This window comes from Canis lupus, chromosome 13 (assembly GCF_011100685.1).
Source record: "Canis lupus familiaris isolate Mischka breed German Shepherd chromosome 13, alternate assembly UU_Cfam_GSD_1.0, whole genome shotgun sequence".
Lineage (NCBI taxonomy): Eukaryota > Metazoa > Chordata > Mammalia > Carnivora > Canidae > Canis > Canis lupus.
The window spans coordinates 50,386,676-50,410,949 of NC_049234.1; the positions used below are offsets into that span (position 1 = coordinate 50,386,676).

The 24,274-nt window shown below is 36.9% G+C and overlaps 1 pseudogene; it reads right to left on the bottom strand.

Moving 5' to 3' along the window:
- Positions 1-14,246: 14,246 nt before the first annotated feature.
- The window catches only part of LOC119868865, a 50,255-nt pseudogene continuing 40,227 nt past the window's right edge, over positions 14,247-24,274 (bottom strand).

The following is a 24,274-nucleotide window of genomic DNA, read 5'->3' on the forward strand; positions in this document are numbered from 1 at the left end:
AATTTTTAAGGTCCACTCAGACACAGGAGGGCACAGTGAAGTGAGAGAGCAGTATTGTATTAGAGGGACTTTGTAGAGGTGATTCAAGTATCTCTCTGGGGATCTACCAGAGAATGCCATACATTGATAAAGCAGGAGCTATGTGTGGGCTTACAGAGGCCAGAGTCAAAGCTTATTTGCTGCTGAATTCTGACTTCCCTCAGTCCTCAGTGTGGAGCTGCTGGCTCCTCCTATTAAATCTCTGGCAGGTCTAAACCCTGGTGGTCTCTATATATCACCAAATAATTTTGACAGTATTAATACCAGACACTTGTATCATACTTTTAGAATTTTTAAAAAACACCTCCCTATTTTATCTCATTATTTATTATGACAGCTTTGTAGAGTAAGTACTATAAGTGTGTTGTCCCTCTTTTATCATTATGAAACTGGGATTTTTAGGAAATTAAAGGCATCTCCCATAGAACAGGTCTTCTGTAAGTAGTTCGGTTCCTCACAGTCTGGGTCCACAGTTAGAGCTCTAGCGAATTTCTAATTTAATTAATGACTCTGAAGTACATATTAGTTATATCCATATATCCAGAGAATAAAGGAAGGCATGCAAAACATGCACAGGATCTTTCTATGGCTTGAATTCTAATACAGTACTCATAAAATGGGATTTATTTAGTGTAGTTCAATCTTGAACAGGTTCTCCTCCATCCATTTTTCATATGATTAGTTTTGAATTAATTCAGTCTGTGGTTTCAGAAATAACTTTTCCATGTGGCTATTACTGGAGCTTAGCTCTTACAGCATCCCAGGCCAAGAGCATTTTTAAAACCATGAGCATTTCAAATTGGATGCTATTAGGATTTAAGACTGACCAGAGCCTGGATTAAGATGATATTGGCTATAGTGGGCAATTGATAAATATTTATTGAACAGTTGCATGGTTCTAGGTATAGTTCATTATTATTAATTATTACTCAATAGCAAGAATAAGACCTTTGTTGTTTTTATAATGCCATTAACACAATAGTGAGATTTACGAATTCATAGTTTTACTCCAGTATTGGGGTTTGATCAGTAACTACAGCCCTTCCGAATTGTCCTGAAATTCTTGGAATAAACAGAGGCCTGTGTTAATGAAAAAACTGCAGGAGTGATATTTATTGGTAGATTAGCCATATCAATAAATTATTAAAAATGATAGCAAAGAAAGAATGAAAATTGCTACTCAGACCCTTTTTGCTTTCTCCATTTTGTGGAAATGTCATGGTTGATCTTCTTTTCACTCAGCCACTGGGTCTTAAGAACTGTAGATGGCATTCCAACCACAAAAATGATCGGGTTTGCTAAATTTAGTCATGGATTTTGCTTTTCTTAGCAGCACAAAATTATGTTGCTCTAGGAGAGCAGCATATCAGGAAAAAGAATCATAAAAACAAAAGCAAATTTCAAAGAAATAGAAAACAAGATAATTTTTTTTTCAGCCTTTCTTTATAAGTTCCACTACATGTAAGTTTACAAAATGCAATTTTGGGCTCATGAGTTAATCAAGAAATACTGTGAAGGCATTTGAAAGTATGGATAGTAAAAAATCTCAGTTACCATGGAAACAAGACACCATACATGAGAACAGACCACATCATATAGATTTAATTACAATGAAATGATAAATGGATAAAGGCAATTTTAAGCCTATTTGTGGCTAAAGTCCATTGAAAGTCCTGTTTCCAAGGAAACTTATGTCTAAAAACAGTAATAAGAAAAATTATGGAATAAGATAAACTACATTTGAAGATTTTGAAAAGATTACAGCAGCCTCATCAATTAAGAAGAACATTTCTAATTTTAACAGAATCACATTAAGATGAACCTAGATTTCTTGTGAGAATCATGAGCTACCCATAGTGACAATAGCACATGCACTTTCTACACAGAAACAAGAACAAGACACTTGTTTGATTGAAAAGTGTTCATGAATCTAATTTTTAGAATACAATTGGAATGGCATATTTAGACATGTTTTTATTTTGAAGTGAGTTTCGCTATGATTTGAGAGATCAAAGCATGGCGAGGAAACACAGCATGATCATGTCAGTGGATCATTTTGATTCCAAATGTTGTGTCCTATTACCAAATTTGCTGCTGATTTATGCATGTGTGTTTGGGCTGAGCCAACAAGAAACAGACCATCTGGAGGGCTCTTTTTGATGTAAAAATGAGAGGACAAAATATTCACTATCCGTTGTAGTCTCACTGAGAAGTGGATTTAAATCTAGGTGGCCCAGAGAGTCCTTAAAAGCACAGTATGTTCCAAATTTTAGGTCATGAGCAGTAAGTGTGTTAGCAGGGGGCATTAGAGTGGTAGCGAGCATCTATAATAGGAACTATAATATATTAAAGGAGCACAAAACTGCCTCCATCTCTCCCATTGTGGGATATGAATACACACAGAGCTCGAGCAAGGTGAGGGATAAGAAAAACGGATCTGGTGGGCTAATCTGCAAGCTACATTGTTAGAGTGCTGTCGTTTGACCAGAGTGGTCAGCTTCTGTGCATCCCGTGCTGCTGCCGATGCTCCGCATATCATAGTAGCAGTCCCTGCTGATTTGGACTCTTGCAAAAAATACCGTTTGAAGGCCATGGGTTTTGAAGAAGAACAGTATGGATTTGGATCTCAGATCTATTCTATTAGCTGCATGACCTTGGGCAAGTTACTTAAACCATTTTTTTTTCTCAGTTTCTCCATCAGGAATAATATCTACTATTGGGTTGTGAGTATTAATGTCAATATATGTAAAGCAGGTTTTCTCAGCCTCAGCACTATTGACAGTTTGGACCAGATAATTCTTCATGGTGAAGGCTGACCTGTGTGTGGTAGGATTTTTAGCAGTATCGGTGCCATCTATTCATTAGATGCTGATAGTCAACCTTTCTCCCCACACCCTCACCTCCCAGTTATGACAACCGAAAACTGTCTCCAGACATTGCCTATACCTTCTAGAGGTCAAAATTGTTCCTGGTTGAGAAGCACTGATATAAACTGACCTGCTAACAGTAGACCATAAATAATGGTACTTATAGATTATAAGTTTTTGTGAGAATATGGTATGTAGCATAGTGGTTAGATCAGGTTTAGCCACTTTAATTTCTCAGATGACTCATGTCTTTTTTCAGTTTTGAAAATTTCTCAGCCAACATACTTGTCATGTATTGACTTCTATTCTCTCACTTTTTTTCCCTCTCTAGTATGCCTACTAAATGAATGTTGGAATTTCTTTTTCAGTCTTCCATGTCTCTTAACCTCTCATATTTTTCTCTCTGTATCCCCTTATACTATGTTCTGGATGATTTCCTGCACAGCGCTCTTCTATTCCGGGGTTCTCTTCTGAGGGGAATCTTTTGTTTATCTTAGCTATTGAGGGTTTTTTTTTTTTATTTCAGTGACTGTAACTTAAAGAATTTTGTTTTCCACAAATACCTTTTTTTAAAAAGAGATTTATTTGAGAGAGAGAAAAGGGGGAGGGACAGAAGGAGAGAGAGAATCTCAAGCAGACTCCCTGCTGAGCATTGAGCCCCACATGGGGCTTGATCCCACAACCCATGAGGTTATGACCTGAGCCAAAATCTCTAGTCAGCCGCTTAACCAACTGAGCCACCCAGGTGCCCCCACATCACTTTTAATAGTATTCTTTCTTTTGGGTTTTGTTTCTTTTCTCCCCTCATTGGATATTATAAAATGACAATTATATTATTTTGAAGTCTTTCTTGATTGCTGTTATTGATGATGAAATAAGCCAGATGCGAAAGAACAAATATTGTATGGTTGTATTTAAATAAGGAACCTAGAATAGTCAAATTCATAGAGTCAGAAAGGAGACTAGTGGTTATCTGGAGCAGGGGAAGAAGGGACTGGAGGATTATTGTTTAATAGGTACAGAATTTCAGTGTGGGATGATGAAAACGTTCAGGGGATGGATTACGGTCCTGATTGTACAACATTGTGAATATACTTAATGCCACTGAACTGTACATTTAAAATTGGTAAAAATGGTAAAATTTGTAAAATTGGTAAAATGTAAAATTGGTAAATTTTATGTGTATTTTACCACAGTAAAAAGAAACACATTTTTTAAAAAAGGAAAGTCATTGAAATGTGAGTTCTTTGAGGACCAGTAATGTGTTTTACTCAGCCTAGTACCTTGTGTATAGTAGATGCTCCAGAATGTTGAATAAATAGACAATTATTGATTGATCGCTATGAACATACTAATTGTATAGAGGTGGATATATGTGTCACTTGGAGAATTAGAGTAAGTAGAAAATTCAATATTTCAAATTGCCACTCTTAAAATTTAACACTACTATTTCTTTTCTTGGTGGAACTATTTATTGTTCTGGTTTCATTTTTTCTTTTATTCATGGAAGTGACCCTTTTTATGATTTTATAGGTGCTTCTGATGTAGTCCTATATGTTCACTTATTTTGGAAATGTTTTTATGTTATTTTTTTTAGCTCTAGGTCTCCCTGCAAGTCATGAACAAATTTGGATATTACACTTTTGCTAGATGTAGGCTGGGAAATCTTATCTGTAGACTTTTTTCATTCAGGGCTCAGTGTAGATAGCTTATAATCATGCCACATTGTTACCAGGTGGAGCTCTGCCAAGGGGATTTTCCTGACTTGTGACTTTATTTAGAGACTTTAATTTCAGTTTTCTGTCAGAGTATTAGTGTCTCAGACCCCAGTGATTTCATTATACCCATCTGATTTCAATATTCTGTTACAAACTGTGTATTCCCTTCTCATTTCTGGCATCTGCAGAATTACATTTCTTGCTTTTAATATTTACTATTAATTTTAAATTGAAAACTATATATATTTTTCTAAATCTAGCATTTGAATATTTTTATGGTACTAGAAGGTGTTGGTTTCCTATGCCAGTTTAGTTGGCCATTTTGACTAGAGGTTCTAATTTCTATACTTCATATTCCAGTATCTGTAATACTAGAATAATGATAACATTCTATATTGTAAGGTTGTGAAAATTAAATGAGATAATGAATGTAATAACTTATTTACTGGACACATAGTAATTGCTCAGTGCACACTACTTTCATGTAAATCAGCTGCTGCACTGCCTGCCAAATTTCAGATACTCAATAATTTATTGCTTTAATCTGTAATTATGGTTGTTTGTATGTATCGTCGTCTCAGATCCATTCACAATTGGGAACCATATCAAGACTGGAAAAGTCCTAGCAAATAGTGCCAGAACTATTCAAATATTTCTACAATCTGCAAGGCAGTTGTTCTGAGAGTCGTCTCTCAAAGGGTCAGCTAAACTGACATATGTACTTTGACGAGGACAGTGGTTCTCAACTGCGTATGATTTTGCCTCCAAAGAAATATTTGGCAATGTCTGGAGACGTTTTTGATAGTCATGACTTAATGGGTAACGTCTAACTGGCATCCAGTAGAAACGACAGATACTGCTTAACATTCTGTAATGCATGGGGCAGCCTCCTGCAACAAAGGATTACCTGGCCCACAATTTCAGTAGTGAGATTAGATTAGATTGAGAAGCACTCATGAGGTTATTATACCTCTTCATGTTTTAAAATCAGTTAAAGCTTTTTTATTTAAGTTCAATTTAGTTAACATATAGTATATTAATTTGTAGAATTTTGTGATTTATCAGTTTCGTATAACATCCAGTGTTCATTCTATCAAGGGCTCTCCTTAATGTCCATCAGGCAGTTACCCCTTCCCCCACCCACTTCCCCTCCAGGAACCCTCAGTTTGTTTCCTATAGTTAAGAGTCTCTTATGGTTTACCTCCCTCTCTGTTTTTACCTTATTTTATATTTCTTTCCCTTCCCCTATGACTGTCTGTTTTGTTTCTTAAATTCCACATATGGTGAAATCATATAGTATTTATCTTTCTCTGAGTGTCTTATCTCAGCATAACACCCTCTAGTTCTATCCATGTCATTGCAGATAGCAAGATTTCATTCTTTTTGGATGGCTGAATGATATTCCATTGTATATATATTCCACATCTTCTTTATTCATCTGTCAATGTATATCTGGGCTGTTTCCATATTTTGGCCACTGTGGAGATTGCTGCTATAAACATTGGGGTACATGTACCATTCGAATCAGCATTTTTGAATCCTTTGAATAAACACCTACTACTGCAATTGCTGGGTCACACATAGTCCTATTTTTAGCTTTTTGAAGAATCTCCAAACTGTTTTCCAGAGTGGCTGCACCAGTTTGTCTTCTTACCAACCGTGTAAGAGTGTTCCCTTTTCTCTGCATCCTCGCCAACATTTGTTATTTCCTGGGTTAATTTTAGCCATTCTGACGGATGTAATTTTATTTTTAAACTATCTCAAACAAGTATTGTGTCTTGTATTATTCACTGAGTTAGTAGTAGGATGTTGATTGTCAGTTGGTGACCAAGGTCTGATTTCAAGGGGAATGTTTCACATAACCCAGGACTTCTTTGGCAATGCAGGGTGAAGAGCAGTTACCAAATTCACATATCTGTGTAGCAAAGAACTGAAAGGAAAATATTAAGAAAAACAAAACTACAGTATTACTAATGCAACAATAACAACTTACAGACAGATACATAATGTACATATAAAGACTAGCCACAGTACAAAAGGCAGTGGGATGTGGGTTAGTCTTTTAGGGAAAATGTGAAATTAGCGAGGGATGTCTTTATTTACTTATTTTAAAGATATATTTTTATTTATTAGAGAGAGAGAGGGAGAGCAGGGAGGAGGGTGCAGAGAGAATCTTAAGCAGATTCTGTGCTGAGTGCAGAGCCTGATGTAGGGATGGCTCTATCTCACAACCCTGAGATCACAACCTGAGCTGAAACCAAGAGTCAGAAGCTTAACCAACTGTGTCTCCCAGGCATCCCAGGATTTGTTTAGATCCTCAAGTAGATAGCATCTATGATTCATACTGCTAAAATTTCTAGAGTTGTTATAAACATAAAATTGAACTCTTCCAGGATCTATCTCTTCTTCTGAAGGCTCTTTGTTTTAAAATCTTTTTGTGTTTTATTTCTTTTCTACATGTCTTTGAGGGCAAGTATATTGCCTTATTTATTTATGTACATGCCTTAAGCATGGAACTCAATATTTAGAAGACAATAAATGTAAGAGCTTAAGAATAAATGGATGAATGACTAAAACCAATGCCTAGGTTTTCCATCATAGCTAGTGATATTTACGTATATACACCCTGACTAGCTGAAGCATCGGCGAATTCAGTGAGTAGCTACAAAATGGAAGAGAAAAATGTAAGGACAAATGGAAACACAGCCTCACATGAAATGACAAAACAGTGCAGGGCTGGAAAACATTGTTAGCAAACCAAAAAACTTGATATATAGCAGTCCAAGTTGAAATTTGAACAAAGACTGCAGTAATTCCTGTTGTCTTGGAATCGGGCAAACATCACTAGTCTCTGCAAATAGCAATGGCAGTCCCAAAGCCAAGAACATACTTTGCTAGTGTGTGTGCTAGTGGGGTCTTGAGTTTATGACTGTGTAAGCCAACCAGTTAGGCTTTTCTTAGGCAGAGATTAGCACAGCATCCAGTGTATTATATTTTCCATCAATTAGACATTCAAATAACAGCATCAAATCTCTAATGAACAAATCCTTTATTGCCTCAACTTGTGTTCTCAATTCAGAAAAACTGTATTATCAACTCAGATCTAGAGAAATATACATCTTAGGTGAAAAGTTTACCTGTTTGAATAATTTTCAGTCTTTTCCAGTCCATGATTTTTAAGATTCTGTTATTTTGTGCTCTCTTAATGACGATCATTTAATCTATTCTCACTTAAGATGCTGCCATATTTTCATCTGGGAATTGTTTCCTCATTTTACAGATTGCAGAAACTGTCTTTGAAAGATGAAGCAGTTTGCCTGAATAGTAAGTGGTAGAGCAGGAGTCTAAGGCCAGGGTTTTTTGACCCAGTGTCTTGAGCTTATCTCTTCATGACCAATATATAGCACATTTTCAGTCCTTTGGCAAAGTATGGGAACTTTGCATTTTCTATTTTTAGTTATTCACCATAAAATATATTTGAATATTAAACAATCTGTTTTAAATAATTAGTTATTTAGAAATTTCTTCATGCCATACAACACTGTACTACTAGGCATTGCATAATGTGAAAGAAAATGGTATCTTTCTTTCTTTTTTTTTTTTTTTTAAGACTTTATTTATTTATTCATGAGAGTCACAGAGAGAGGCAGAGACAGGCAGAGGGAGAAGCAGGTTCCATGTGGGGAACCTGATGCAGGACTCGATCCCAGGACCCCGGGATCACGACCCGAGCCAAAGGCAGACGCTCAACTGCTGAGCCACCCAGGCATCCCGAAAATGGTATCTTTCTTATGAAACAATTTTATCCCTTTCATGAACGTATTGGACAAATATAAATATACTTCTTTTGATAATTAACTTACAGCTTCCCTTAAAGATTTTTCATTTTAAAAATTCAAGTAAAATGCAGATATATTTTTGTAAAAGATTCAAATGACAGAGAAAAAGTAAAACACTTCTGCATCTTTAGTTTCATATCCAGATGTAGCCAGCTGAGCTAGTTATTATCTAGAGTCCTCAGCAACAAGTTTGCCTTCCTTTACTCTGTGATGCTGCAGCTGGGGCAGCTGGGGCTGTGTCTCTGCCAATGACATTTCCCAGACTGCTTTACCAGATGGCTTCCTTGAAGGTTTTTGTCAATAGGGAGTGGGGAGAGGGAGAAGGCACTTATCAGGTTTTTTTTTCTTCCCCATTCCATTTCAGTATTAGTCCCACCAGTGGTAATTTGCCCCAGTCTCCATGTTCTTTTGGCAGTTCCAGAATCAGCCTCAGGGACTCCTTAGAAGTATAGATGAGACAGATGGGGATCATCCCTATAAATGTCTGAAGCCTCCAGACACCTCCTTTATGTATCTGGATTCTGGTAACCCCATCTCCCTTTTGTTGCTCAGACCAAGGATATGGTGGCTTTTTCCTGCAGCTATTACATCTGGTTTCCCTTAGTGTTACCTCTGCATTCTCTTAGGCTTCTAACTCCTGTGTTAAAAAAGCTCCTTTGTCTGCAATGTAATAAATTAGTTTCTGTTTTGCTGACTGGACTCTGAAAAATATACCATTATGATAAGATTGATCTACATCCCTACAGATGTTTTCCTTTTCTCTTTTATTCTGTTTGATATTTTATTATTTTTATCAATGATTATTTTTGTGTAAAAAGAATGTGAAGGGTGATACTATAAAGAGACAGTAGTGAGTACAAACCTAGCTATGACAGAAAGGGCAGTACCACCATTGATAGATGCAGGCTTTCAGAAGAAAACCTGAGTAGAGTTTCTAGTTCATGATCTGGCTTTTGCTTCTCTGAGAATGTAGGCATTCCTGGAAAGGTAGGTGGGCAAGAATTAGTTTTGGAAGATGTAGGTCTCACCACAATGGATTATTGCTCATTGTCGTGAGCCAGGTGGTGATTTTTAATAGAATATAATCCTACTCTATATTTCAGATTTCAAATTCACATTGGCCAGGTTCCAGTTCTCAGAAGTTTGCAAAAGCAGAACTTTTTTGAGGGTGTAATGAGTGTCCTCAGCATATGGCCCATTCAGACATCTTGGTAATGATATCATAACATACTCAGCAAGTTTAACCTTGGTGTACACTATTCAGACCTGGACCAGTTGCCCTCTATGCAGCTGGTATATTGCTGTCTTCCTGGGGTCTTCATTCACCATTATCCTGGGATTCCCTTTGACTCTCTCATGTATTGAGTGTTCTGTTTCCTATATTTCATAACTTCCTTTTCCTTGAATTACTCTCTGTATTGCAGACTTTGAATATCTAAAAATAATCATATTCTATTCTCACATTTTTAAAAAGATTTATTTATTTATTTATTTATTTATTTATTTATTATTTATTTATTTGAGAGAGAGAAGGAGAGATAGAGCAAGCATGAGCGGGAGGCTCAGAGAGAGAGAGAGAGAGAGAGAGAGAGAGAATCTCAAGCAGACTCCATGCTGAGTGTGGGGCCCAAAGTGAGGCTTTGTCTCACAACTCTGAGATCATGACATGCGCTGAAACCAAGAGTCTGACGCTCAACCAACTGTGTTTAATTAATTGCAGGCACCTGATACTCACATTTTATTGATAGTTTGCCTGAGTATTGTACTGTAGATTGGATATAATATTTTTTTTCATAATCTTATAGATATTTTCCCACTCTCTTCTCGTTTCCAGTGTTGCTGTGAGAGGCCTAAAAGGTATTCTGATTTCTATCCTTTTCATATAAGCTGTTTTTTCCTTCTCAGAAAGTTCGTAGAATCTTCTCTTTCCTCTCATATTCTGAAAGTATGTGATGATATGCCTCAGTAGGAGTCTGTCTGTATATATGATAGGTCCTTTAGTCTGTATGCTCATGTCCTTGAATTCTGAGAAATGTTCTTAAGTTTTTTTTTCAGTGATTTCCTCCTCTGCATTTATTCCAATTTCCTTCTTTGAAGCTCCTATTACAGTATACTAGTTCCCTAATTTCCTAGATTTTCTCCCCCTTGTGTTTTTTTTTCCTTAATTAAAAAAATTTTTTTTTACTCTATTTCTATAAGATTTCCCCTGCCTTCTGAGTCATTCTTCCTTTTCTATCTCTATCCTTGGCTATTTCTCAAGAGAGAGTGTTGGAATAGCCATTTTTGGTGCCTGAGCAGCCTTCATAGTTTGCTTCCTGCCTCTAGCAAGTTAAGAGCCCTGGATGTGGCTTTCAATAGTCTCAGGTCTTTTAGTTTAGGGTGTGGCTTTCTTGCCAATTCAGCTCTCACATTTGATTGGATTTGTATGTATTAGATTTCATTTTAGTTCATATGACAAAAGCTACACCCACAAATATATTTTTTTCTTTTTTCCTTTTTCTTTTTTTGTTAAATTCTATTTAAATTCAGTTTGCCAACATTTGGCTCAGAGCTTGTCTCATTGTGCAACCTCCTTAATGTCTGACATCCCACAATTATTTTCAAGACCTGTCTCTCCCTCTAGACTTAATTACAGGTACTGCGAATGAGACTTAGGACCACAGTCTTCAAGTTCATTGTCTTTGAAATTTCAGTCTTGTTTTTAAGAGGTCTAAAGCTATTATAATTTCTGATTATTTACATGAGTTTTCTTCTTTATCCTCTAGAAGCTTAAGAAATCTCTTTGTCTCTCATGTTATACAAATTTACATTTCTCCCTCTCCATTGAGAGTGAAGCTCAAAACCATTTTTTTGCTGGATATACATAGATATTCTGCAGGCAGGATAAAGATTACATGTCAAAGATGTGTCTTCTTCCTCTTCAATTTGTACCCCATCATGTTCCTCTTCTTGTATTCCTGATATCCTTTATTTTTTATTACCATCTACCCATTTCTCTAGGTGTAATACTCAGGTACTACTCTTGACTCTTCACTAGCCCATTCACTGCATACACAATAATTACCACAATCTGATTATTTTTATCTCTTCCTACAAATTTGTTTATACCACTACAAGCTGTAAACCCCTCTCTCCTTGACTAACTATAATAGTCTTTTCATGGGTGACTCTGCTGTATGATTTATGCTCATCTTCAGCAAAGTTGTCAGTTACTTATCTGAATACAACTCTGACCTTGACTTCTCCTTACAACCCTTCAGTGACTTCCCATTGCTTACAAAGTAAAGTGGAAATGAGGTATTTGGGGTCTTTCATGAACTTATTCCTACCTACTTGTCTCACTTGGCTTGGTCTACTTTAGCAAAATACCATGAATTGGGTGGCTTAAACAACAGACATTTATTTCTCACAGTTCTGGAGGCTAGGAGTTCCAAGATCAAGGTGCTGGCAGATTTGGTTTCCAGTGAGGGCCCTCTTCCTACTTTGCAGATGGCCATCTTCTTGCTGTGTCCTCACATGGTGGATAGAGGAAGCTCTGGTGTTTTTTCCTCTTCTTATGGAGGCACTAATCCTAGCAGCAGGGGTCCATCCTCATGACCTCATCTAAACCTAATTACCACTGAAAGGCCTCACCTCCTAATATTATCACATTTGAGGTTAGAGCTTCAGATGTTTTGGGGGACACAAACATTTAGTCCATAACACTACTTCTTCAGTTCATCTCCCCCAACTTCATGCCTTATAATTCACACTTAGATTGGAACTGTGTGTTTGTCTTAGCATACCTCATGCTATTCTACCTTTCCACATTTGTTCACTTTTTTCCTTTTGTCTTGAATGTTCCTCTTACTTTCCTTCACATGAATATTCTTACCTCTCTTTTAGAACTCAACTCAGGCATTATAATTTCTAGGAAGCCTATACCTAATATCCAAACTAGGTCAGTTTCCCTTTTCTTTGTACTCTCTCAGTACCCTGAGTCTTCCTTAATTCCCTGAGTATTCCTCTTGCTCAGAAGATACCCTGTTAAATTGCCACTATGTGTACCTGTTGTTCCCCTCTAAATATTAAGTGCCTCAAGTACAGAGATATTATTTATGTTTTTATGCCCAGTTTTTTTTGAATGGGAAAAGTTACATTTTTAATTTAATTAATTATTTTTTTATAAATTTATTTTTTATTGGTGTTCATTTTGCCAACATATAGAATAACACCCAGTGCTCATCCCATCAAATGCCCACCTCAGGGCCCATCACCCAGTCACCCCCACCCCCCGCCCACCTCCCCTTCCACCACCCCTAGTTTGTTTCCCAGCATTAGGAGTCTCTCATGTTCTGTCTCCCTTCCTGATATTTCCCACTCATTTTCTCTCCTTTCCCCTTTATTCCTTTCACTATTTTTTATATTCCCCAAATGAATGAGACTATATAATGTCTGTCCTTCTCTGATTGACTTACTTCACTCAGCATAATACCCTCCAGTTCCATCCACATCGAAGCAAATGGTGGGTATTTGTCATTTCTAATGGCTGAGTAATATTCCATTGTATACATAGACCACATCTTCTTTATCAATTCATCTTTCGATGACACCGAGGCTCCTTCCATAGTTTGGCTATTGGACATTGCTGCTATAAACATCAGGGTTTTAAGCACAGTGCCTGGTCCATAGCAAGCTCTCAAAAAAAATTTGTTCCTAAACTAACTAAATATATCTTTAATCCCCACACCAACCAGACGTGTTTTATTTAAAATAATACTTACTTTAAAGTGAGTAGCTTTAAAATAACAACTGTGAAGCAAATACCAAAAAGACCCTCTTTTAATTAGAAAGTCTGATTAACTTCAGTATTAACTCAAGTTCTCAAAAACCCATTGGAGAAAGCCAACAGGTACATCAGAGAAAAGCAGGCAGCTACTGACAAGTCTCTGGTGGAAAAGTAAGTTGCATACTTATACAAGATGCTCTAATGATTATCAAGGCCAAGTTTTGTTTATCAAAAATAGGTTTCAGGATATGCCAAGGCAATCATATGGACACCTCCATCAGTACAAAGATATAACAATGAAGTTTAAGGGTATAGAAAAAGCCAATTATGATAATATACACAATCTATAACAAAAGCCTTTAAATCCTAGAATAAAATGGGAAAACCTCATGAATGTAACACACACAAAATTAGGCTAACACTATGTGGAACAACCCTGAACATTTTCCCAGTGATTAAGCCATGAAGTAACAGCTCAGGATATCATTAACAGGTAGTCTTTACATACAATATATAAAAATTAGAGTAATTTTTTTTCTACTCAATTTTCATTTCTTCCTTTTTCACCTTTTCCCTAATTTTCTCTAGCAACTTTTTCCTTTGGGTAGACCAGTTGAACATGAAAGGTTTGGAACCTAAAGTGAGTATCAATGTCTTATTGGAATAGCATTTGGGAACTACAATCCAAGAAAAGGCAGATTTTAACTGAAGTGACTTGATGAAGGTCGGCATCCATTTTCAATGTGACAATGTCCTCCATGTTTATCAGTAGGTTAGTAGCTTCTCTTGACTGGGTCACATCACCCATCATGATACCAGTGTGCTCCATGGTGAAGTACTGCAGAGCTATGTGCACAAACACCCACCTGTTTAAGCTTCTGGTAAATATAAAACATCATTTTAAATCATTTCAGTAAAATAAATGAAAAAACATTGCATTTCTATTGGCCTGTTTTGCCTCTTAAACTCTCTTGGCATGTTGTTCATGACGGAAGACACAACAGTTAATTAGTTGCTACTCCTTAGGCTTCAGTATTTCCCACTCTTCAAGCCTCGGTGCCTTTTTTTCAGCAATAATTATTCTTCATTAGCATCACCACTGCCATGGGAACAACACCCCCAGGGATTGGAGTGATGTAACTGGTTTTCCTTCTGACTCAAAATCCACATTTCCAACTGATTGGATTTAGCCATTAGGGGATCTTGAACTCTATTTATTCCCACATGGGTGACTACTGCTCCCTCCTTGATCATATCTTCTGTGATCATATTTGGACTGTCTGCAACAGAGACCATAATGTCTGTAAGAATTGTATGTTTCTTCAGTTCTTTGGGAGTGTATTGATGAGATATAGAACAATGGCATTGCCTCCAGGATATCCATGCACTCCATCTGTGTGTGATAGAATTGCAATGGGCATTCCAACATTTGACCTCCAGCCACAATCATGTTCTTCCCTAGAGTTGGGATGCTAGTTCATTTAATTATTTCCCAGACATTGCATGGGGTAGCCAATAACATGGAATACTGATCCAAACACATTCCTCCTATATTAATTATATGAAAGCCATCAATAACCTTGTCTGGAGAAACAGCATTGCAGATCTTTCTCTCCTCAGTGTGCTCTGGAAGAGGCAGCTGAACAAGGAGGCCATCTACATTATCATTATTTAGATTATTGATTAAATTCAACAGTTCTTCCTCTGAAATTGACACTGGTTTCACAATTGTCTCATTTTTTATTCCCACCTCTGTAGGTACCTTGGTTTTGTTGAGGTCCTAGGAGTGACTTGCAGGATTCTCACCAACCAGAACCATGCTCAGGTGTGGCCACTTTGTTGCCCAATGTCACCCATTCTTCCACCTCCTACTGCACTTCCTGCTTGATCTGCTGGCAAGTTTCCTTCCAGAAATGATAACAGCTTAATTTCCAACTACCAAGAGGTGAAAGGGGTGGTGCAGAGGAGGTGCCAGCTCTGCATGAGCCAGAGCAGTCAAGTAGCTAATGTGGACTTGAGGAAAGAAGCAGTCATCATCCACACTGAGTAAATATATCATTTTACTTGTGTTGTTGATCTGTGTTAACTACCCAAAGCATGCTGAACATTTTCCTGGTATCTATGCCTGTAGTTTACTTTAATTTTCCATGTTGAGATACTTTATGTAAACATTATAAATTTAAAATAGTTTTGACGTCAGCACTCTTTTTATAGTCTCAACATTACATTTATAGCATGCGTGAGTTTATATGCCGAGACTAATGGGTCCTATTTGGAACATTAAAAAATTTTACTTTAGCTTTATCAAGAGGGCATTACCCAGTAGATTCTTAAATGTTGACTAATGGCTTGGTGAGAGTAGCTTCAGATGTGCGAGGTACATAGTAGCGTGTTAAAAGGACAGTTGCTGAGATCAAAGCTAAACAGTGTAGCTTCTGGAGTGTTTATATCATCCATATCCTATAAAGCTAGTTTTGGAGAAGTAAAACATTAGACATTTTAATCAATATTTCTTAGAGTAAATCTCTGAAGAGATGACAGCAAATGAGAACCCATCTCTGGCAAAAGTGAAAGGAAAGTGGATCATTTTTTTCAAAGGAAGTAATGTGTGGAAAATGCTTTTCAACGGTAAAGTGGTATACAATTGCTTACTCTTGAAATCACTATGATTGTTATTTGGGTTAGTTTGAAAGTCAATTGCCTGTCTCAGCCCAGCCAAACTACTAGGTCTGCCATTTTGTCCCATGACTCAAGACAAGCAAATTCTATATGCCATTTGTAATGGACTTTATTACTAGCTATTGTTTCTAGCTAACAGAACACTTTTTCTCTTATCCCTCTGCTCCTTTCCCCTATTATAAAAAAAACGCTCATGTCTGGACATCCATTGTCACTTAGGCCTGACCCAGCTTAATTCTCCATTTTTTTTTTTTTTTTTGGCCAGAATAATTTGTTTGGGGGATCTAAGCAGAGTCAATCATAATCCTTCCCTGGGATGTACATATGGGTGTTGGAGACAGACATTCTTTTTTCTATGGGTTTTTGGGATGGGGCATTATAGACTTTGATGGGCTTTTTTTTTAAATATTTTATTTATTTATTCATGAGAGAGAGAGAGAGAGAGAGAGAGAAGCAGAGACACAGGCAGAGGGGGAAGCAGGCTCCATGCAGGGAGCCTGATGTGGGACTCGATCCTAAGTCTCCAGGATCAGGCCCTGGGCTGAAGGTGGTACTAAACCGCTGAGCCACCCGGGCTGCTCCTGATGGGCTTTTTGATGGGCCAACTTCCTTGGATGCATTGAAGAAATCCATGGGTAAATTTGTAACATGATAGAATTAGAATAATACACAGAGAAAATCAAACCTGAGAGATGGGGCAAGTAAGAGAGAGTGAACTAATAATATAATTTGCATTACTTGATCCAATTTTGTCTGAACCTAGCAACCTCTGAATTAATTAGTTTCATGGATTAATTCATCCTTTTGTGCTTAAACTATTTTTAGTTGTGTTCCTCCCCTTGCACTGAAAGTCTCTGACAAATATACCATTCTTGTCTAGGATATTTCAGCCTCCAATCCCTGAGACCTCATTTTTTTTTTTTTTATTAGTCTGTATTCCACTTTCTAATTGCATGATGTTTTGGTGGTGAAATATAAGGATACTGAACTAGATTACCTGAGCTTGACTCTTCTACTTATTAGATATACTATCTTGGGCAAGTTATTTAACCTCTTTAAGCTTATTTCTAGATCAGTAAAATGAGATAATTAATTATATCCACTTTTGGTAAAGATTAACTGAGTTAATGCTTATGAAATGTTTAGAAAGGGCCTGATGCCTGGTACTAGTTCAGTAGGTGGTAGCTATTTTAATATTGTATTCTAAAACAGAGAAAAGATAAAATATTTATGTTTGTCTTTGTTGTCTCATTTAAAATCGTTAGATTTTTAAGGGATAAAGACCTTGCCTTTCTGGCTTGCATAGATTCTGGCACCTTGCATAATCATATGTTCATGATAAGCATTGCCCTAGTTTACTTGTTCCCATACTACATAGTCAATATGAAAACCTATCATTTGTAACCTCCTTCCCAGTTTGCTTGCCGTGATCCATTTCTTGATGCTTAACTTCTCTTTTGACCTCATTATTTTCTACTTGACTCAAGGTTCTTGCATAACTGTTCTTTTTCCTCTTGACTATGATTTTTATTCTACTTATTATGATGCTGTTTCAACCCACCACCCTTCTCATTAAAACCCTTAATGAGAAAGGCTTTTGCTAGGCTTACCCAGATTCTCTGAGCACAGTCATGGCAGCCTTCAATAAATATTTAGTTACGAAATCGTAGAACACAGCCAAGCCATAATATTCTAGGCTTACAGTGAAGGGGAATTTACTACAAACTGATTGTATGACCTAATACAGGCTCTTTAAACTTCTCAAACTTTGTTATTGGCTGCTTGGTGTCTTCTACAACCATTAATTTTCCTTAGTGGTAAGTGATTTGAAAGTATTTTTATATTAAATTAAACAAGGAGATATTATTGAATATAAAAGAAAATTTACATAGTTTTAGAAGATGAAAACACACTAAAGAAATGTCTTCATTTTTCTGTGTTGGGCCTAAGAACTCAAATGCCTTGGGAATGTAAATGGTGGGACATAAGTTACTGTTCTTTGCTGTTAAAGATACCTCTGTGGAAACGTTTGAGAAGAATAGTACAGTACTGTAGATTTCCTTTGTCAATGTTAGATGGGTTTCATGTTCGCAACACCAGAACTTAATAATAGCTACCATTTCTTATATGCTCAAATTCTGCTGCATACTTTACAATAACATATAATTTCATATTCAGAGCAAGTCTATTTTACAGAAGAGGAAACTGAATCTTAAAAAGTTAAATAACTTGAATGAGGTTCTCATAACTATTGTGTGTTGTGACTTGGAATCAAATCCAAGTCTGTAAAGCTCAACTGTAGTGCACAGCCTATGAGAAATAATTCAGAATAACCTCATTCAAGATGAGAAATTTATGGACAATTGAAAACATCAGCTTCCATTAATAAGGGCCAGCTTGAGGTCTTATAGGAATTTCAGGGTAAAAGGAAGAAGGGAGAGAAAGAAATCAGAATATATGTGCATGCACACAACATTTATATGTATATAAACCTATATGTAAACAGACATGCACGTATGTGTATGTATATAAAACCACTTGCTTGAATTGTAAACTATCCCCATATCTCAAAATTGAAATGATTATCATTGTACCTTCTGGCAATTCAGTTTTAAAACCTAGCTAGCTTTTGATTCAGTAAAGGATGCTGTGGGATTTGCTTTGTGTAAGTCATGTTCTATACAGACCTCAAGCACACACTGGTGAATATAATGACTACCAAGATCTTGATGGACAATTATCTGTCAACACTGTCCCCTAGGATTACAGTCCTTCAGTTAAAATCATTGGAAAAGATCAAATAGCTTACTTTATTGTACATTATTTACAATAGAAAATTTATAAAATCCCTTTCCTAAAAGCTCTTTGATAGAGCTATTTACCACCATCATATTTCCTTCTCTTTTTCTTCGTTGCAAAGGTTGAGTTGGCAAGAATTTTATTTCACTTTGCTATACTATGGGCCTTTGGTGCATGTTCTTATTTATTTTGGCAAGTGAACCATTTTGTCTATTTGGCTTAAAATGGTCCACTATACTGTGTGATAGACAGCAAGAACGTGGGCTAGCGTATTTTCTATTGATGCACTTGATCCTCATTGATCTATATATGCAAAGCTTAATGAAAACTTCTAAGCATAAAAGCTCATCTGAGCTTCTAATGTTAATATTGATTCTATTTGTGAGTGCTAGTGCAGAGAGTCAGACTGTGTCTCAAAAAATATTCCATGGAACACATACTAGTATCCCAAGATGCTTGTGCAAAGGGTTTCAATGGTCAAATGAATTCTGGAAATGCTGTACAACTGTATCTTGTCTTAAAGATACACACCACAATTAGTATATGAATGTCTCATCTTGCAATTAAAAGAATAACTAACTTTGTTTTACACATTTGTTCAGATTTGAAAGTATTGGTTTTCAACTTTCTGTGGCACTATTGTTCTTTGAAACATACTTTGGGAAATACTTATCAGTACTCACTGGCTTTTAAGTCCCGTTGAAACTCGGTTAGAATTTATCTCTATTATTTGGGTAGCACATTTGTCCTTCATAACCCAAAGATTTCTCTTTTGGGGGATATATTTACTTCATAATATTTTTGTTAAATTAAGTAAGTTAACACATCTAAGTAAGTAATATGATACTGGCATAAATTTTAGTTCACCTACTTCTTAATACTTGCCTTCATTTTCTTTAAGCAGCTCTTAAAATTTCACTTTATGAATGATTCCTTCAATAATTGATCTAGAAAGATGCTGTAAACCTAAACTCATTTGAAGTAAGTGTGCCCTTCTCTTGACTATACTTTCAAACATCAAACACAAAATGCATTTCCCTTTCAATGCTTACTCTGCTTAAAAACAGATCCACTTTTAATGCAGATGTGAAAATCATATGATTCCAGGGAAGGGAGTTCAGGGTTCAACTTCTGCGTTTTGCACCTGACATTAGGTTCGTTAGGTGGACAAATGCTAAGATTGTCAGAGAAAACTAAAAAAAGTCCTTTTAAAGCTGTATTAATCAGCATAGAAGTAGCAGATAATCCTTGTATATATATGTCTGAATAGGGTACTATCATTTGAAAAAATAAACTATAGCTACAGCCTGATAGGTTCTGAGATACCAGTTTTGCCTTTGGATAATGATTGTGACTGCCATCCACCCTGAGTATCTCAACCTGCTGAATTCGCTGGCCCTAAAAACAAGCAGGCTATAAAAATAAAACTGGAAGGAAAACTGCTTTTCTTTTGTAAAACTGCTTGTGGTTCTGGTTGTTTGCCTTCAAGAAAAACCTAAGGAAAAAAAATTCCAGGTAAACAAATATACCTCATTTATGATGCTGTTTAAGAAAGAATTTTAGGTGGCCTGAGTGACAAGCATTGGCTCATATCTCTATGATGCTGAAAGGGAGTGCAGGTACCAGAAGGAAAACAATTAATACCAGTGGGTCAGGAACACAATAGAATTCTGAGGATGCTGCATTGAGGTTCCCATCAGTTCATACAAAAGCAGACTTCGATGCAAGAGATATTCACCTCACATTGGTTGCCTCCACTGTTTTCTGCCTTTCTCTTTTCATTTCTAGGTCTTGACTCCCTCAGAGGAGTCTGAGAAGGTCTCAAGATAATTCTGGGAGGACAAGAATAAATCTCACCTAGCAGATTTAAAGCTTTTTGAAGTTAATCAGAATGGTGAATGTATGAGGAAAATCAACTTTGCTCTTACTAAATTGTACTCTATTTCATAGCACGACCTTGAAGTGTTACTATGCCAGAAGACACACTACACTGTTTTCCATTGAGAATGAGAGAAAGTGGTAAAAAGTGTGAGGAGGGAAGAAATCTTTCTATTCCTTATGAATACCCTTAATGTTTATCCAATTGCCTGAACATTTGCTTTTGATCAACTCGTTTAAGCACATGTCCTCTTTAATAGAGAGAAAATATCAGGGATTATGAGGAGTTAATGTTAATGTTGATGTGTGATCACTGAGATGTAGTTTAACTGGCAGTGTTGGCTTTGAGTACAGGCTCTACCACTTACTGGCTGTGTCACTTGATCTTTGAGATGCAGTTTTCTCTAATTAGGTACTGTACACAGTATAGTGCTGTTACGGATATTATACTTGCTTTTCCAGCACTTATCCTGCTCCCTGGGAGTAGGCTTAACATCATCCCCAGCTCTGTGTTTAGCCTGTATTTGACATAGTATCCCTTGCCACAAAGATGGTTCAGGGATGAGCAATGACATGAGCCAAAGTCAATCAGTGCATGACATTGTACTGGCCTCTGTGATTGGTTAAGGTTGGTCCTATCAGAGTGATGTGCAGCTCATTTGCATAAGATACATCCAGGTTAGTATTGTATACAGGTGAAAAGTCTAAAATTCTGTAGCAACTTTTTTACTGGAAGATAAAGCATGTACACAGAAGTAGAAAGCGAATGATAGGAAATAAAGACTGAGCTTGATCATATACTTCCAAAGCTTGTCCTACCTCTAGAATTTCTAGTTACTTGATAAACAGATTCCCTTTTGTTTAATCCAACTTGAATTGTGCTTCTATTATTTGCAAAATAAGGAATCCTAACTCGTAAATGTACTATAAGTATATTGTATCTGACATAGCTGTCAGATAGTGACAATTAATATGGAGTAAAATAGAGAAAAGGAGAGAGAAAGTATTGCACTGGGGGTGCTGAATAACTACAACTGAAGTCAGGACAGGGCTGCTGAGAAAGCAGCCTTTAAATAGAGACCTGAAAGAGGCAAGTGAGTAAGATGGAAGGTCATCTGGGAGAAGAGTGTTCTTGGCCAATGTAAGAGCAGATAGGTGCAAAGGTCTGAGGCAGGGCTCTGCCTGGCATGTTCTATGAACAGGAAGGAGGCCAGCATGAATGGACTATGGGGAACAAATGGAGAATAAGTGATAAAGTCAGAAAAGTAACATATGGTAGTATATTGTGAAAGGTCAGTAAGCCATTATAGGGGTTTTGCTTTATTCTAAGTTTACAGGATGGCAGGCCATTGAAGAGTTATGAGTAGAAAAGTGACATGACATCATTTAAATTTTTAAAGGATCTTATGGATATTGTTTTGAGTATAAAATGGGTGGAGTGCATGCTAGTGGCAGGTGGAGGAATGGCAGAAGCTGAAAAGCCAATTAGGAAGCAATTGTGGAATCCAGGGAGTGAAGGCAGTCTCTTAGACCAGGATGGTGGAGTGGAGGTCCTAAGAAGTGGACAGAGTCTGACTGTATTATGATGGTAGATTTTAGATTCACTGTTGGATTGAATGTGAGGTGTGAGGTTAATAGGCATGAAGGATGACAACAAAGATGCTTTTGTACAGTAGGGCTGTGATAGTTAATGAAATAATTCATAAGGACCTGGCACACAATAAGCTATTGACTAGTAGTTATAGAATAATAATAAATATTTAATACCATTGTCAAGGACTTTGGCAACACTATAGGCATAAAGGCAGCAACAGATACCTTTAATAATAGCACTAGTAAAATATAATGTCTTTTCATATATTTTTGTCATTGAAGCCTTAGAAAACCCTGAGATAGGTATGTTTATCACCACATCATACAGGGAAAAAAGCAGGGATGTGATGGGTAAATTGGTTTTGGTCATAGTTCAATAGACATGGTTATCTAATTTCTTTTTTTCCCATATTTTTTTTATTGGAGTTTGATTTGCCAACATATAGCATAAACCTAGTGCTTATCCCATCAAGTGCCCACCTCAGTGCCCATCACTCAGTCACCCCTTCCCCCCGTCCACCTCCCTTTCCACTACCTCTTGTTTGTTTCCCAGAGTTAGGAGTCTCTCATGTTCTGTCTCCCTCTTTGATATTTCCCACTCATTTTCTCTCCTTTCCCCTTTATTCCCTTTCACTATTTTTTATATTCCCCGAATGAATGAGACCATATAATGTTTGTCCTTCTCTGATTGATTTATTTCACTCAGCATAATACCCTCCAGTTCCATCCATGTTGAAGCAAATGGTGGGTATTCGTCCTTTTAATGGCTGAGTAATATTCCATTGTATACAAAGACCACATCTTCTTTGTCCATTCATCTTTCGATGGACACCAAGGCTCCTTCCACAGTTTGGCTATTGTGGACATTGCTGCTATAAACATTGGGGTGCAGGTGTCCTGCCATTTCATTGCATCTGTATCTTTGGGGTAAATCCCCAGCAGTGCAATTGCTGGGTCACAGGGTAGTTCTATTTTTTAACTCTTTGAGGAACCTCCACACAGTTTTGCAGAGGGACTATTCCAGTTCACATTCCCACCAACAGTGCAAGAGGGTTTCCCTTTCTCCACATCCTCTCCAACATTTGTGGTTTCCTGTCTTGTTAATTTTCCCCATTCTCACTGGTGTGAGGTGGTATCTCATTGTGGTTTTGATTTGTATTTCCCTGATGGCAAGTGGTGCGGAGCATTTTCTCATGTGCTTGTTGGCCATGTCTATGTCTTCTTTGGTGAAATTTCTGTTCGTCTTTTGCCCACTTCATGATTAGATTGTTTCTTTGCTGTTGAGTTTAATAAGTTATTTATAGAGCTTGGATACTAACTCTTTATCTGATATGTCATTTGCAAATATCTTCTCTTATTCTGTAGGTTTGTCTTTTAGTAGTTTTGTTGACTGTTTCTTTTGCTGTGCAGAAGCTTTTTATCTTGATTAAGTTCCAATAGTTCATTTTTGCTTTTGTTTCCCTTGCCTTCATAGATGTGTCTTGCAAGAAGTTGCTGTGGCCAAGTTCAAAAAGGGTGTTGCCTATGTTCTCCTCTAGGATTTTGATGGATTCTTGTCTCACATTTAAATCTTTCATCTATTTTGAGTTTATCTTTGTGTATGGTGTAAGAGAATGGTCTAGTTTAATTCTTCTGCACATGGCTGTCCAATTTTCCCAGCACCATTTATTGAAGAGACTGTCTTTTTACCAGTGGATAGTCTTTCCTGCTTTGTCGAATATTAGTTTCTGGGTTCTCTATTCTGTTCTATTGATCTATGTATCTGTTTTTGTGCCAGTACCACACTGTCTTGAAAGAAGTCAAACTCTCCCTCTTCATAGATGACATGATCTTGTACATAGGAAACCCAAAAGACTCCACCCCAAGATTGCTAGAACTCATACAACAATTCGGCAATGTGGCAGGATACAAAATCAATGCCCAGAAATCAGTGGCATTTCTATACACTAACAATGAGACTAAAGAAAGAGAAATTAAGGAGTCAGTCCCATTTACAGTTGCACCCAAAAGCATAAGATACCTAAGAATAAACGTAACCAAAGAGGTAAAGGATCTATACCCTAAAAACTACAAAACACTTCTGAAAGAAATTGA